This window comes from Sus scrofa, chromosome 9, assembly GCF_000003025.6.
Source record: "Sus scrofa isolate TJ Tabasco breed Duroc chromosome 9, Sscrofa11.1, whole genome shotgun sequence".
NCBI classification, from domain to species: Eukaryota; Metazoa; Chordata; class Mammalia; order Artiodactyla; family Suidae; genus Sus; species Sus scrofa.
Genome location: NC_010451.4, coordinates 135,009,887 through 135,022,146, shown reverse-complemented (window position 1 = coordinate 135,022,146; position 12,260 = coordinate 135,009,887). Strand labels below are relative to the sequence as shown.

At 57.5% G+C, this 12,260-nt stretch overlaps 2 non-coding genes across 2 annotated transcripts; both read right to left on the bottom strand.

Moving 5' to 3' along the window:
* Positions 2,422–2,509, bottom strand: MIR29C (microRNA 29c). The gene has a single exon (NR_038509.1). It is a non-coding gene; the product is annotated as a microRNA 29c (primary transcript).
* Positions 2,985–3,068, bottom strand: MIR29B-2 (microRNA 29b-2). The gene has a single exon (NR_128413.1). It is a non-coding gene; the product is annotated as a microRNA 29b-2 (primary transcript).

Below are 12,260 nucleotides of genomic sequence, written 5' to 3'. Positions count from 1 at the left end.
GTCCCCTCACCCCTTGTCCCAGGAAGCTATGGCTCGACTGCAGTGAGAACTGGAAAGCTGGCTCTCCCCAGGCGCGGAATCTGTCGGCACATGGGCCGTGGTCTTCCCAGTCTCAAAAGCAATAAATCTGTTCTTTACAAGCTGCCTCGTCTGTAGTGTTTGGTTATAGCAGCTGGAAGACACCAAGTTTGCCGGAATATGTGACACAGCAGCCACAGGAAATTAAGACACAAATGCTCCAGGTCCTCCAGCCACACTTTGATTAGAAGCACAACCACAGAGGGTCTCTCAGTCTGGACTGCAGTGAAGTCACCTGGGAAACTTTCAAACGAAAAAGGCGGATATCCAGACCCCTTTCCTATGGAAGCATAACCAGAACCTACAGAGGTGGGATCTGAAAGTCGCTACGGGGTCAATGTAATGAAAAGGTGGATGCAGCCGTATCACAAAATAAACACAAAACACAGCTTTCCTTGTGTTCAAGGAAAACCCTTAAACTGCCCCAAAACGTGGACACAGTTGTGTGCTAGGTACCCCCAAGGAACCATACACCAGCTTCTCAAAACGCAGGGCTGGGCCAACGTCTTACATGAGGATTTGCCAGGTTCAAGATTCAGGGGAAACATTTTGGTCTCCCCTAAGTGGGTCGAAGACTCTACCTGTCCTCATGTTTGCTCATATTAGCACTTAGCCCCCTAGCTGGGAATTCTCTGCCGGGACAAGCCGCACGAGGCTGCGTGGGCTTTCCGTCCGGTTCCCTCTCCGCTTATGGGAAACACGGGGCGAGACACAGGTAAGTGGGACATGAGCCGACGAAGCATTTTCGACCGAGGCGGGAAGCACGGCCTTGAAAACGAGACTCAGGATGTCTCCAGAGGAAACATTCTCCTTGGCAACTTGTTAGGAGAACCACACGGGAGTGGCAGTTTTAGGTAAAGGGCTGTCAGCTTCCAGATGAATAAAGCAGCATAGTCCTAAGTGAGATACGGGATCTCAGCCACCCGGGGCCTGCGTGTTTGCTTCGCATGACCTGGCCACAGGCGCTGTTTACAATTAAGCATTCATGGGTGCATCACAAACTGCTTTTCTGGGAAAGGTGTCCCAAATCATTGCTTTTGTGCTTTACTGCTAAATTCCATCTCCTAGCATGTTCTCTCTTGGGGACTGAAATCAGAGCCACCTGCTGGCAGAATCCAGGCCTCACTTGATTTCTTGCAATACCTGGGCTGGAGTTAGGGACACCGTAGATGAATCAGAAGTCGTTCAATTTGTTACAACTGACCTAAGGCTCTTATGCCCAGAGGTCTACATTTTACCTCAGCAGAAAACTGAACAGAAAGAAGTCAGGGTCTTAGCTGTCCCCCGACCCCCCATCGTGGGAATCAGAACAGGAATTCCCCATTCAGCAAAAGCTCATTCACCAGCCCCACCCGACCCCAGCCCGCTGGGCAGGGCAGCATCGGGGGAAGAGCGGCAAGTGTGGACCCAGAAAGGCTTCCCAGGGGCTCGCGATGCCACCGCTTTTGGGAACCAACGGTGTGAAACAGAAGTCCTGCAGGGAGGTCAGCGTTGGCCTCCTAATTCCTGCGCAAAAAGGTCAATTAAGAGGACGTGGAATCTGCAGTTTGGTCCCCTGTGCGGCCAAACCTGGCTCCTCTCTGAGTGTACCTCTGCAGAACCCCGTCTTGGAGGGTTGAGAGAAACCAAACCCCAAAGCAGAACTCCTGCATCTCTTACAAGGCAGCTGAGGCCAACAGGGCTCCTCCCTCTACAGGCCATGTGAGTACAGGCTCGGCTCAGCCAATGTTTCTGAGGGACACTGACGGCAGAGGTGCCGGGGCTGCAGCTCAGTTTCCCCAGCAATGAGTGGCACCCTTCCGTCGAGGCCTGCAGCTCTTTGTGCAGCCTTTTCTCGCATTTTGTTCCTTGGCTCAGAGAATGTCATGCTTCGCTTAACGGGTTACATGTTTAACACCCGTCCGCTGTCACTGACTTCAAATTCTCTATGAAGCAGGTAAGAACTGCACAGCAAATTAACTTTTCAGGACCCCCACTTCTCAATGTATAATTATGAATGGAAAATAAGAGATGAGAAACAAAGACTTGATAAATTGAATATAGTAGGACATTTATTAAGGTTACGATGCATGAACAGATTTAACAGATAATTCAACAGCAACCAATCTATAGAGTTTATAGCACAGTCACCCTTCAGCAAACCGAGGGCATCAGGTATACTACGATTTGTTTTCAAAAAGCCATCCCATGATCTATTACTCCTGCGCAAAGCCCTGTAGATGTAGTTAAAGAAGTTAGTAGGAAAAAGCGTGCTCTTCCTTCCCTTCTCTCTGCCCATCCATCTTCCAGGAGCCACAGGCTGCGCTGACCAGACTTGGCATGAGGCCTCGAAGCTGCTGCTTTTCCCCCTACATCATAACCGATTTCAAATGGTGCTAGACAAAAACAGACTCTGAACACCAGGAGAAATCGGTCAGCCTGTGTAAGAGATGGGTCCAGCGGGGCTCGGTGGGGTCCAGCACCATGGCACTGCAGGAGGCAGGTCCGATTTCAGCTGTGCGGAACCTGCAGCTGAAGGTTCCCGGCAGCTAGGAGCCGGAGGACAGTGCGGCTGCGACGTGACAATCCTCCCGGGACAGAGCCTTCCCGTCCCTGTGGCCGTGGAGCACCCAGCTCAGCACGGCCCACCCACGCGCGCACAGGTCTGACCAGCGGCTTACGGCTGGTGGCTGCTGCTACCTGTGCACACGAAGCCCTTCGCAAGCCCCGGCCCTGCTCAAGCCCCTGCGTTTCCTTTGAACGATTCCCACCCCTGCACTGTCCCCCTGCACCGCCCGACCCACTCGAGCGTGTGCTGTGCTGCTCAGGCTCTTCCCTTCTTGAACCGGCTCAGGTGGAGGAGGCGGGGGGAGCTGGTTCCCGAACAGCTGCTCCTCTGCAGTTGGCCTTTGGCTGTGCTGCAATTCTTACTCCTAAAACACTGATTTCAAATGGTGCTAGATACAAAGATGGAAAAATCTAAGCCACCATGTGAAACCAGCTTCCAGAAGAAGAGGGTCTCACTGAAGAAAGAAGGGAGATGAGATGGGCAGGCCCAGCCTCTGTCTCGAGCAGAACTATCTTCTTGCAGTTCCACTCGTGACCGGGCAGAAATGTGGGTCCATGTGAAGGCACGGAGGAGAGTTACAAAGCTGTACGCAGGCAACAGCAAAGTCATGGCTGATAACTCAGAGAGACAGACAATCGCAATACAGAACTCAGGAACTCTAGGCTAATTCAGTCAATTCCGCAACCAGTCCCTATATGTTATTATTACATGAGAGGAAATAAAACAGTGAAAGCTATTATTACACAGTGTCAACATCTACGCTTGCGTTGCTCTGCCTTGGGAGATATTTGACAGAATACAAAGCATTTTCCGATGTGTTCTCACGTCATCAGGAAAGGAACACCGTTATCCGCCTTCAAGGCACCACAACCACCGCACTAAGGAGAGTTTCACGTGCGCCCAGGCGCCTCTTCCACATGCCCTGGTCAGGGAGAGCACGGGCTCATCCTTCCCGGCCATAGCCGGCGCCCACGATATGACCCCACTAACTGCCCGTCTTATTTAGACTCTACTGTGACACAAAAAACTGGTGTCCTATCACTGTATAACATAGAAAACCCTCTAACGGAAGAATGAGGTTTTTGGAGTTCCCGTCGTGGCGCAGTGGTTAATGGATCCGACTAGGAACCATGAGGTTGCGGGTTCGATCCCCGGCCTTGCTCAGTGGGTTGAGGATCCCGCACTGCCGTGAGCTGTGGTGTAGGTCACAGACACGGCTTGGATCTGGCATTGCTATAGCTCTGGCGTAGGCCTGTGGCTACACCTCTGATTAGACCCCTAGCCTGTGAATCTCCATATGCTGCGGGTGCGGCCCTAGAAAAGGCAAAAAGACACACACACACACAAAAAATGAGGTTTTGTTCTGTGTTGTCTTCAAATTCTGTCTTAAAAGATTTGCAAATGGTGTTCAAATTAGATTTCCCACCTCCTATCTGCATCACCTTTTTCAGTAGTTTGAAGTTAAGAAGCTATGTGTGCATTTTGCTCCTGATTCCATAACCAGGAGAAAGACGAGACACAGAAGCTGTATCTCTCAGATCCCCTCCTAATTCTCTAGGTCTCTAGAGAGAGGCTTGTATTTTTATGCCTCCTGGAAATAACATCATGCACTGCTCTAGGGAAGAGGAGGAAATAAAATCTGAACACCAAGCTGTGCTCCTGACACCCCCCAACAGTCTGGCAGAGCAAGTCTCATTCCCACTTCTGCAGGAGAAGGACAGAGCCTCAGCGCTGTGCAAAAACCTGCCCACAGTCCCACGACTGGTGAACGGTGGGGCTCCAGGTCTAAGGCCAAAGTCTGTGTTCCTGCCCCCTGCCCACTGACGCCTGCTCTGTGGCCGGACTATCACCTCATTCTGCTCCTGAACTTCATTTTGAGCAGGACTGAGTGCAGGCGGAATCCGCGACCATACCTACCTCTGCGTGGAAGGGGACCCTGCTGACCGCACAACCTGTTAAACCCCCGCGGAGGTGGACGCACGCCTGGTCCTGCCAGGGCCGGGGGCTCTGATACGTACTTCTCCTGCACCTCTGGCGCCTCTGCCGTCTCCACCACGCGGCTGCAGGAGTGGGCAAGCCTCTGGGATGAGCGCCCTGCAGCGCTGGGGCTGCTCGCCTGAGGGATCCTGACGTCCACGCTGAGCTCTGCAGCCCCTGGTGTTTGGCGAGGTCCTGGTCACAGATAAGAGAACTGGGGCTGGGGGTGGGCACTGCCTGCAGGGCTCAGAGTGAGGACCCCTGCCATCAGCAGGGCAGGAGCGGTTGTGGGTCAGGTGACTGCTAAGGCTTGAGGGTCAGGAGTGAGGGCTAATGACTGTTTTGCGGTAGGGCCTGACTCCTATAGACACGAGGGGGTCGGCGAGCGGCACTTGGTCACTCCCAGCTTTCCTGCTCGGCACGTCAGCCAAACGCCTGCCTTGGCAATGCCCAATGCCCCTCCCCACAAACCCTATCCTAAGATGTGGCCCCAGGAGTCGCTGGGTGATCCAGACTGCCTCCTCCTCCACCGCGAGGCCTTGGCACATGCGGTTCCCTCGTCCTGGGATGCTCTGCATCCACTCTCCCGTGACACCAGCCCTCCCCCAGCCCCTCCCCCAAGGAAGCCTGGTGGCCTGGAGCCGCCTCCAGGGCTCGCCCAGCCAGCCTGTCCTGGGAGAGCTCCCGGTCTGGGCTGGCTCTTGGTGACGCTGCTTTTCCTTCAGAGCACACCGAGGTCGTCCGGTCACGTCTCCCCTGCCACCCAGGAAGCGTCCGCCCTGAGTCCAGAGGGGAGGCTGCGCCCAGGGAGCTTAGAGACAGGAACCAGAGGTTGGGCGCCCTACTCGTGAGTTCTAAAATGCTCCTAGTTCTCTGGAAGAAGAGACAAAAGTCATTAAGAATGCATCACTGTAAACATTCCAAAAGAAGGGGGGTGGGGGGAAGCATCTTAGGACCCGAAGCCTCCACCCTCCAGTCCCCGGATAAAAGGGCCTGCTGTGGTCGTAGCCCCCCAACAGCACCAGGCTTCTCTCTCCAAGTCAGCCGAGCAGTGACTCACCGAAACCAGCGGCTGCATTTGTTCCCTAGTTGCATGTGGCCAGGTGGTGAGGTGCAGCTGGAAGTGGCTTGCTCTTCTTGGCACCCACCCCGAGGGTCACCCTGATCTGGAAGCAGCAGCCCCGGCCCCCCCAGGGCTCTGCTGGCAAAGGCAGGGGCAGGATCCTCCGGCCGGATTGTCAGCGTTGCAGGTACCGCTGGGCAGGAGGAGGGTCTGGGGGCCACAGTGTCACCCAAGGCTACTTCTATGCCCATATTTTCTTTGGAGGTGTTTCCACTGCTCCGCCTGGGCAGGGACCCAAGGGTGGAGGAAAGGTCCCCCTGACCCGCACAGGGGGTTGGAACACAGCAAGCTGGACTCCTGCTCAGCCCGGGCTCCGGGGACTGGCCTGTGCTTTCCTGGAACGGGCCTGGGAGTGTCCATCCCGAAAGAGCGGGGCTGGCACAGGCCCGTCACGACATGTTCAAATGCACAGAGGGGTCGGGCAGGAAGCTGAAGACACAGAAGCAGCAACAACGTGCAGCAGAAATAAGTGACCCGGATGGGCCATGTTTTGTCTAAAGGCATGCAGAGTCTGACACGATTTTTAAAAGGAAACCAAACATCTGGGGGTTAAACACGAATCTAGATGGCAAGGAGAGCTTCTCCTGCAGCCTAGAAACGACGCCATCTGTGTCGTTTCAAGTCCCCAAAATCCGATGGCCCGCGTGGTGCCACCCCCACCCCCAAATAACATAGAAGGAAAGCAAGAAGGAAGTGAACCCTTGTTTGTGAAATCCGTGTGCAAATCCACAGAACAAACAGATATTGGCCTCTGAGAACAGAATGCTGCTGGCTGGTTCTGCGCTACCACCGTGTGTTCAAATCCAGAACGCCAGGAAGGTTCCTGCGAGGCGGCAGCTTCTCCCTCCCTCCCCACCGGCTGGGTGCTGAGTCACAGCGACTTACGGGCCTGACGCAAGTTCCAGCCAGAGTGGGGGAGGAGCCGGGGAAGTGGAGCCTGGTCATCCATCTTCCTGCCACTGGGAATGCTGGTTTCGGGGCTCCTGGTAGCGAGGAAGAGTCATCCGGGGGAGAGAGGGGCCAGAGAAGGCCCTTTCGAAAAAGGGGACCAGGGGTGTGCCCTTGTGTGCGCCCCAGACCATTGTGCTTTGCACAGAGAGGCCTGGCCCAGCGTCGTCGTGTCACTCAGCCCCAGCCCAGGGCCCTGCACGCTTTGTCCTGAGCTGTCAGGGTGGGGCCTGCTGCCAACGAGCTGCGGTTAATGAATCAGAGGACAGGGTGATAAAATGAACGATCTGTGTGTAGGGGGCTGGGTGGGGGGAACGGGGAGCTGGCTCTTTCAGCCCCAAAGCGGGGCTCAGCCTCCAGGGATCGCCACACTTCCCAGGCCCCGGATCCCAAAGTGGGGATGACACGCTCCAGATGCAGTGAAACCCCCAAATGCCTGTCGCGGTAACGGGGCAAAAAGTCACCACCGCCTCGGCTTCCTCGGAGGCCCCGTGTCAGCAAAATCCTGATTCTTCTCAGGGCAGGAGCATGGAGCCCTCCGGCCCTTCCTCTGCACCACCAGCAAAAACCTGGGTTTGGAGGTCTTGCGACCCCCCAGACTCAGGACGGGCAGAGAGGCCCTCGTCGGGATGGCCGGCTGGCCAGGAGGGGGCACATGCGTACCCTGCCCGGGGGATGCCGCGGGGCCTGGGAGGGCGGCAGGAGAGGTGGCAGCGAAGGGGAGGAAGAGGCAGGGGGTGAAGGCAGGATCCAGGCTGCCTCCCCGCTCCTCACGCATGGCTGAACCCAGGCAGAAGGTGGGCACAGCCCTGACCTACTCTCAGGGAGGGGGTGCTTTTCCACAAGTGGGAGAGGGAGTGTGCCCAGGTCTACCACGGGCGCACAGACACACGCACACACACGCACAGTGCTCACCGCAGTTCACGGGTCCAAAGCAAGGCAGATCTGAAGGAGAACCACCAACACTGCTCCCCGTCCCTCAAAGCATCCACTTGACCCCCGGAAGCTGGACTCGGAAGTGACACTTTAGGCTCAGGTGAGGTCTAACTCTGGACGCTGGGGGAGAGATGCCCAGAGCCCAGCTTCTCCATCTTCCCAGGCAGGGCTGGGTCACCCCCTCCTTCCGCCACCAGGAGTCACTCGCAGGTGCAAGATCCCACCAGGAGCCCCACTCAAAGGACCGCACACCTGTTGGTGGGAGAAGCAGGTTTCTGTCCCCAGGAGCCTTTCCAGAGGTGTGCCTGGCCACAGGCACATCTCCCAGCCCTTCTGGAAGGGGAGCAGAGCCTCTCCTCGGGTCACATCCTCCGGGGAGCACGGCCCCTGGCGGGCACCAGGAAGCCTGGCGCGTACCCACTAACCTCCCAGCCGCAGTTCTACCCGGTACCTGGGGACACACCTGGAGAAGCACGTGGACCCGGGCCCGCCCCACCCCGCCCCGTGACCTGGTTCCACTTCCCTAGGTGGGGGGAGGGGAGGCTGGGCGGACAGAGGGCAGGTCTGGAAGCCGAGGCCAACTCGGAACCCCTTTCTCTCCTGCTTCCCCTGCAGCCGGCCCGGCCGGCTGTACCCACACAGCTGTGCCAGCCTCGCTCTGTTATCAGGACCTCTGCCTGCCAGTCTCAGGACCTGGAACAGGGAGCGGAGGGAGGAGGCAGGGAGAGGAGGGAGGGGGGAGGAGCGGGGGAGGGGGAGGGGGAGGGAGCTTCACAGTCTAGTGCATTCCCATCAGATCGGCGCGAGGGGAACACGCACCACTTCCCCTTCTCGAGCGCTTCTCGCCCCAAGACTTTGGTTTCGGTTCCTTCCCCTCTGGACCGGGGATGGCACGGCTGGTGGGCTGGGCAGGGGGCGGGCGCCCAGGTGCCCAGCCCACTGGGCTCTGGCCTGGCTCCGTCTCGGGCCTGGCAGGCTCCCTGGGCTCTTACCCGGCATGCCCTTCTCCTTGTCAGGGAGGCCTCGCCCTCTTGTTTTCAAAGTTTTATAACAGTATTGTTTGTTGTCCAGCAGATTAAATTCTTTTGGAGGCCAGGGTGGGGGTGGGGAGGGAGCGAGGGAGAGGGAGGAGGGAAAGCGAGAAGGAGAGAAAACGCAAAGAGCGGCCATTTAGGGCCGAGAGATGAAAGGAGCTCCTTTCTGAACGCAGAGTCCACCTGTCTTGGAGAGAGGCCAGCGGCCAGAAGCCCGTGTTCCCTTCTTCCCCATCCCAGGCCCTCTCTTCCCTCTCGGCCTCCTCTTCACCTGGCAGGGGACGCGTGGTCTCAGACGTTCAAGGCCACTTCTCAGGGTTCAAGCTGAGAAGAAGAAACAGCTCACAGGGCTGTGGGATTGAGGGGTGAGCAACCCCACCCAGAGAGGAGGAATGACGGGCGCCGAGCTGGCCCCGCGAGGTCACCCTCGAGTTCCATCTCCTGAGGGGTCTGCACGACCCGCCCCAGGACCAGGTGGGGAGCTGCGCCCTCGCAGAGACGGCTCACCTCTGCAGCGAGCCTGGGCTCTGTTCACATCGGACGTGAAAGTAAGCCATTCCGCCACGTCAGAGGCACTGGAAGAGCTGTACCCCAAGACACGACAACACAGACAAACCCAAGGACAAGTGCTCCCGTGTACCTATGCAGGGAGTGCGAGCGGGGAGCAGAAAAGAAAGGAGATAGAGCGAAAGAGGGAAAAGAAGCGCGACGTGACACACAGGGGCGCCCAGGGAAAGGTTTCCCACCTGGCCCGCCTTTAGGTGCTAAATCCGCAGGCAGCGTGAGACGGAGGATGTGGACTTTCTGCATCTAATACAGCCTTCACTTGGTGATGAGCTGCTTGATCTTGGCCCCGGGTCACGCTAAAGAGTGTGCCCATTTCGACACACACCCGCAATGCCGGGGGGGCCACAGCGAGGGACCCCCCTGCCCCGAGACTGTCATCTTCCATCTCCGGCCTTTTCCCAGCCAACGACCTCCGGCCCTGCCCGGGGAGCCTCCTGTTCTGCCCCCCCACCCCCCACCACACACACTCTCCCTCACGTCTCACGTGTCTGTCAAAGGTCCCTACAACTGGAAGGAGTCGGCAGGGCTGGCTGCGGTGCTGATGCAAATGCAGGATCAGAGCCGCTCGGGGCTCCTTCCTGGCAGGGACGAGGGCGGTGTGCTGTCTCCCCTGCTTGTCTGCAACCCTACCCGTCCTAGAGGGTCAGGTCAAGACGTTCTCTCTGCGAGAGAAACAGCGCTCACGAGGAGCCCAGCCCGGGCTCAGGCTTGCCTTAGGGACAGAAAAGAAAGACGGAGCCCCAGCCAGATCCCGGCTCCCACGCCTCGTGCTGCTCTGCGGTGGCCTCGGACTCGGGTCTGGAAGGACCCTGTCCAGGACGCCCAGGCTCCCTCTCTCAGATACAGAAGTCTCATCTTCCGGAAGCCTGCAGCCAAGGAGACGCCACAGTTGTCCCTGAAGTCCAGCCAATGTCACCCGCCCAGCAGCAGGTCCAGCCACCCTCGTCCCCACCTCCAGGTGAACAGCGTCGGAGGCGCCACCTCTTCACACGCACAGTTGCTGAAGGCGGCAGCCCCGGAGCAGTTCCCAGGTGGCCTCCCCATCACGGGGCCGCTCTATGAGCTGAGGCTGCGCTCCAGGCAGACGAATGGGTGGACGTCTGCAGACACGTACGCTGCCCCCGTCCGACCCCAGTCCCTCCGCAAGGGACACCATGAGGCTGAGGGATAAAGCCTAAGCCATCACGGCTAAAGGTGCTGCAAACGAACACTTTCTCCCACCCCAGAAGTTCGGGTCTACGGATGACGCTCACGCAGAGGGCCACCCAGCCAGGGAGCCCGGTGGCCGCTGCTCTGCCTCAGCACCCCTCGGAGAGGGAGGGAACACTGGCCCCCGAGACCACTCCGGCCCACCTTCCTGTCCACGGGAACGGCCCACTTCTTCTCGCCAGTCATGATGCAAACCACCAGAGCTGAGGCCAGTGTTTGCAGTATCTTACTTTCCAGTGTACGTGAGCCAATTCTTGCAGCAGGTTCTGAGTGTCAAGCAGCTAACTGACATGCAACATACACACAAGGTACATCCTGGGCCAGGCTCTGGGCGTACTTTAAAAATCTGATGGAAAAATCTCGAGGACCTCACGATGAGGCTCATTTCTAAGAGAGCTACTCAGCGGAAACAGGACCGTGTGCACACACGCATGACGTGCCACCCACATGGGTCAGAACGACGCAGCCGTATTCGAGAAGCTTCAAAGGTAGGAAACCTCACCAGATACGCACAGTCAATGGCTGGATTCCCAGCCGAGGACTGCAAGCCAGTTTTCACAAGAGCACCCAGAAGTTGAAAGAGCGGATGACAGGAGAACCCAGATATTCTGAGGCGCCCCTTCGCTAATATAGAGAAGGGACTCAAAGGCCTGAAGAGGTCAGGTCAACGGCCCAGGACCCGCCCCCATCCCTGCCCTGCCCCACGGTCAAGGAGGAACACAATTCGAACCCAAGGACATGACAACCAGAGTCAGCGGACCTGGGCAGGTGTCCCAAATTAAGTAGGTACAAGCGGTTAGATCCTGGCAGGATTCTCTCTGGCTCGGTCTCATCAGCTACAGGGCTAATGCTACCCCTTGTCCCCACAGCACTGTGTAGGGACCACAAGAGCTGGCAAACGTGAAAAGAACCACGAAACATCACACGGGGTGCGGGGAGACAATGGTTGCTAGTTGATTCCTCTCCAGCCTGCGGCCCAGCCCAAATCCCTGCTCCCCACACTAGCCTGGAGGTGCGGGGGGTGGAGGGGCAGGGCTGGACTCACAGTTATGAGTCCAGCTCAGTGTCCAGCAGAGGGGCGAGCAGAGAGCATCGTGGAGGAACGCAGCTATTTTTAAAGCTCTGCGATCTGTCTAGTGCATTGCACGGTATGTGCCCCAGCCTCAGGGCTCCTACCCACGCAGAGTGGACGTCAGGCCCTGAGCTGCCAGGGAGAAGCGGGGCCAGGGCCCAGCCACCCCTGGCCCCAGCCGGGCCTTGCGTAACAGCCAGAAGGGCCTGGGACCCTGGGCTCTGCTGTGCGTGCTTCAGGTTTGCTGTCTTTTAAAGAGTACCTCAAGGAGCTCCTGGTGGTGTGGAAGGTGAAGGGTCCAGCGTTGTCACTGCTGTGGCGCGGGTTCAGTCCCTGGTCCAGGGACCTCTGCATGCCACGAGTGGGGCCAAAAAAGAAAAAAAAAAAATTAATACTAAATAGAGACTGCCTCAAGACTAAAAAGCCAAAATGGAATTGGTGGCTCCGAGATATTTCTGTTTTCTTCCCTCTTGTCTTTTTTTGTTGTAATAGAAGGACTCAAACAACCACACGGCAAAGGAAGGCTACACATACAGGGAAACTGCCTGTTGGCAAAGGGGCAGAGACCCTGAAGGGACGCCTCAGGGGAGGCAGGACACAGGGCCCTGCAGTCCCGTGTTCCAGCCAGGATTTAGGGCCAGTAGGACGGCATGTCTTTCCTGCAGCACAGCAGGTCCCAGCAGCTCCCACAGGGCCCAGCTCCAGACGAGCCTTTTGGTGGGAGACGGAGGGTCGCTGTCTGCCACCGTCACGCTACCTTCACCCCCT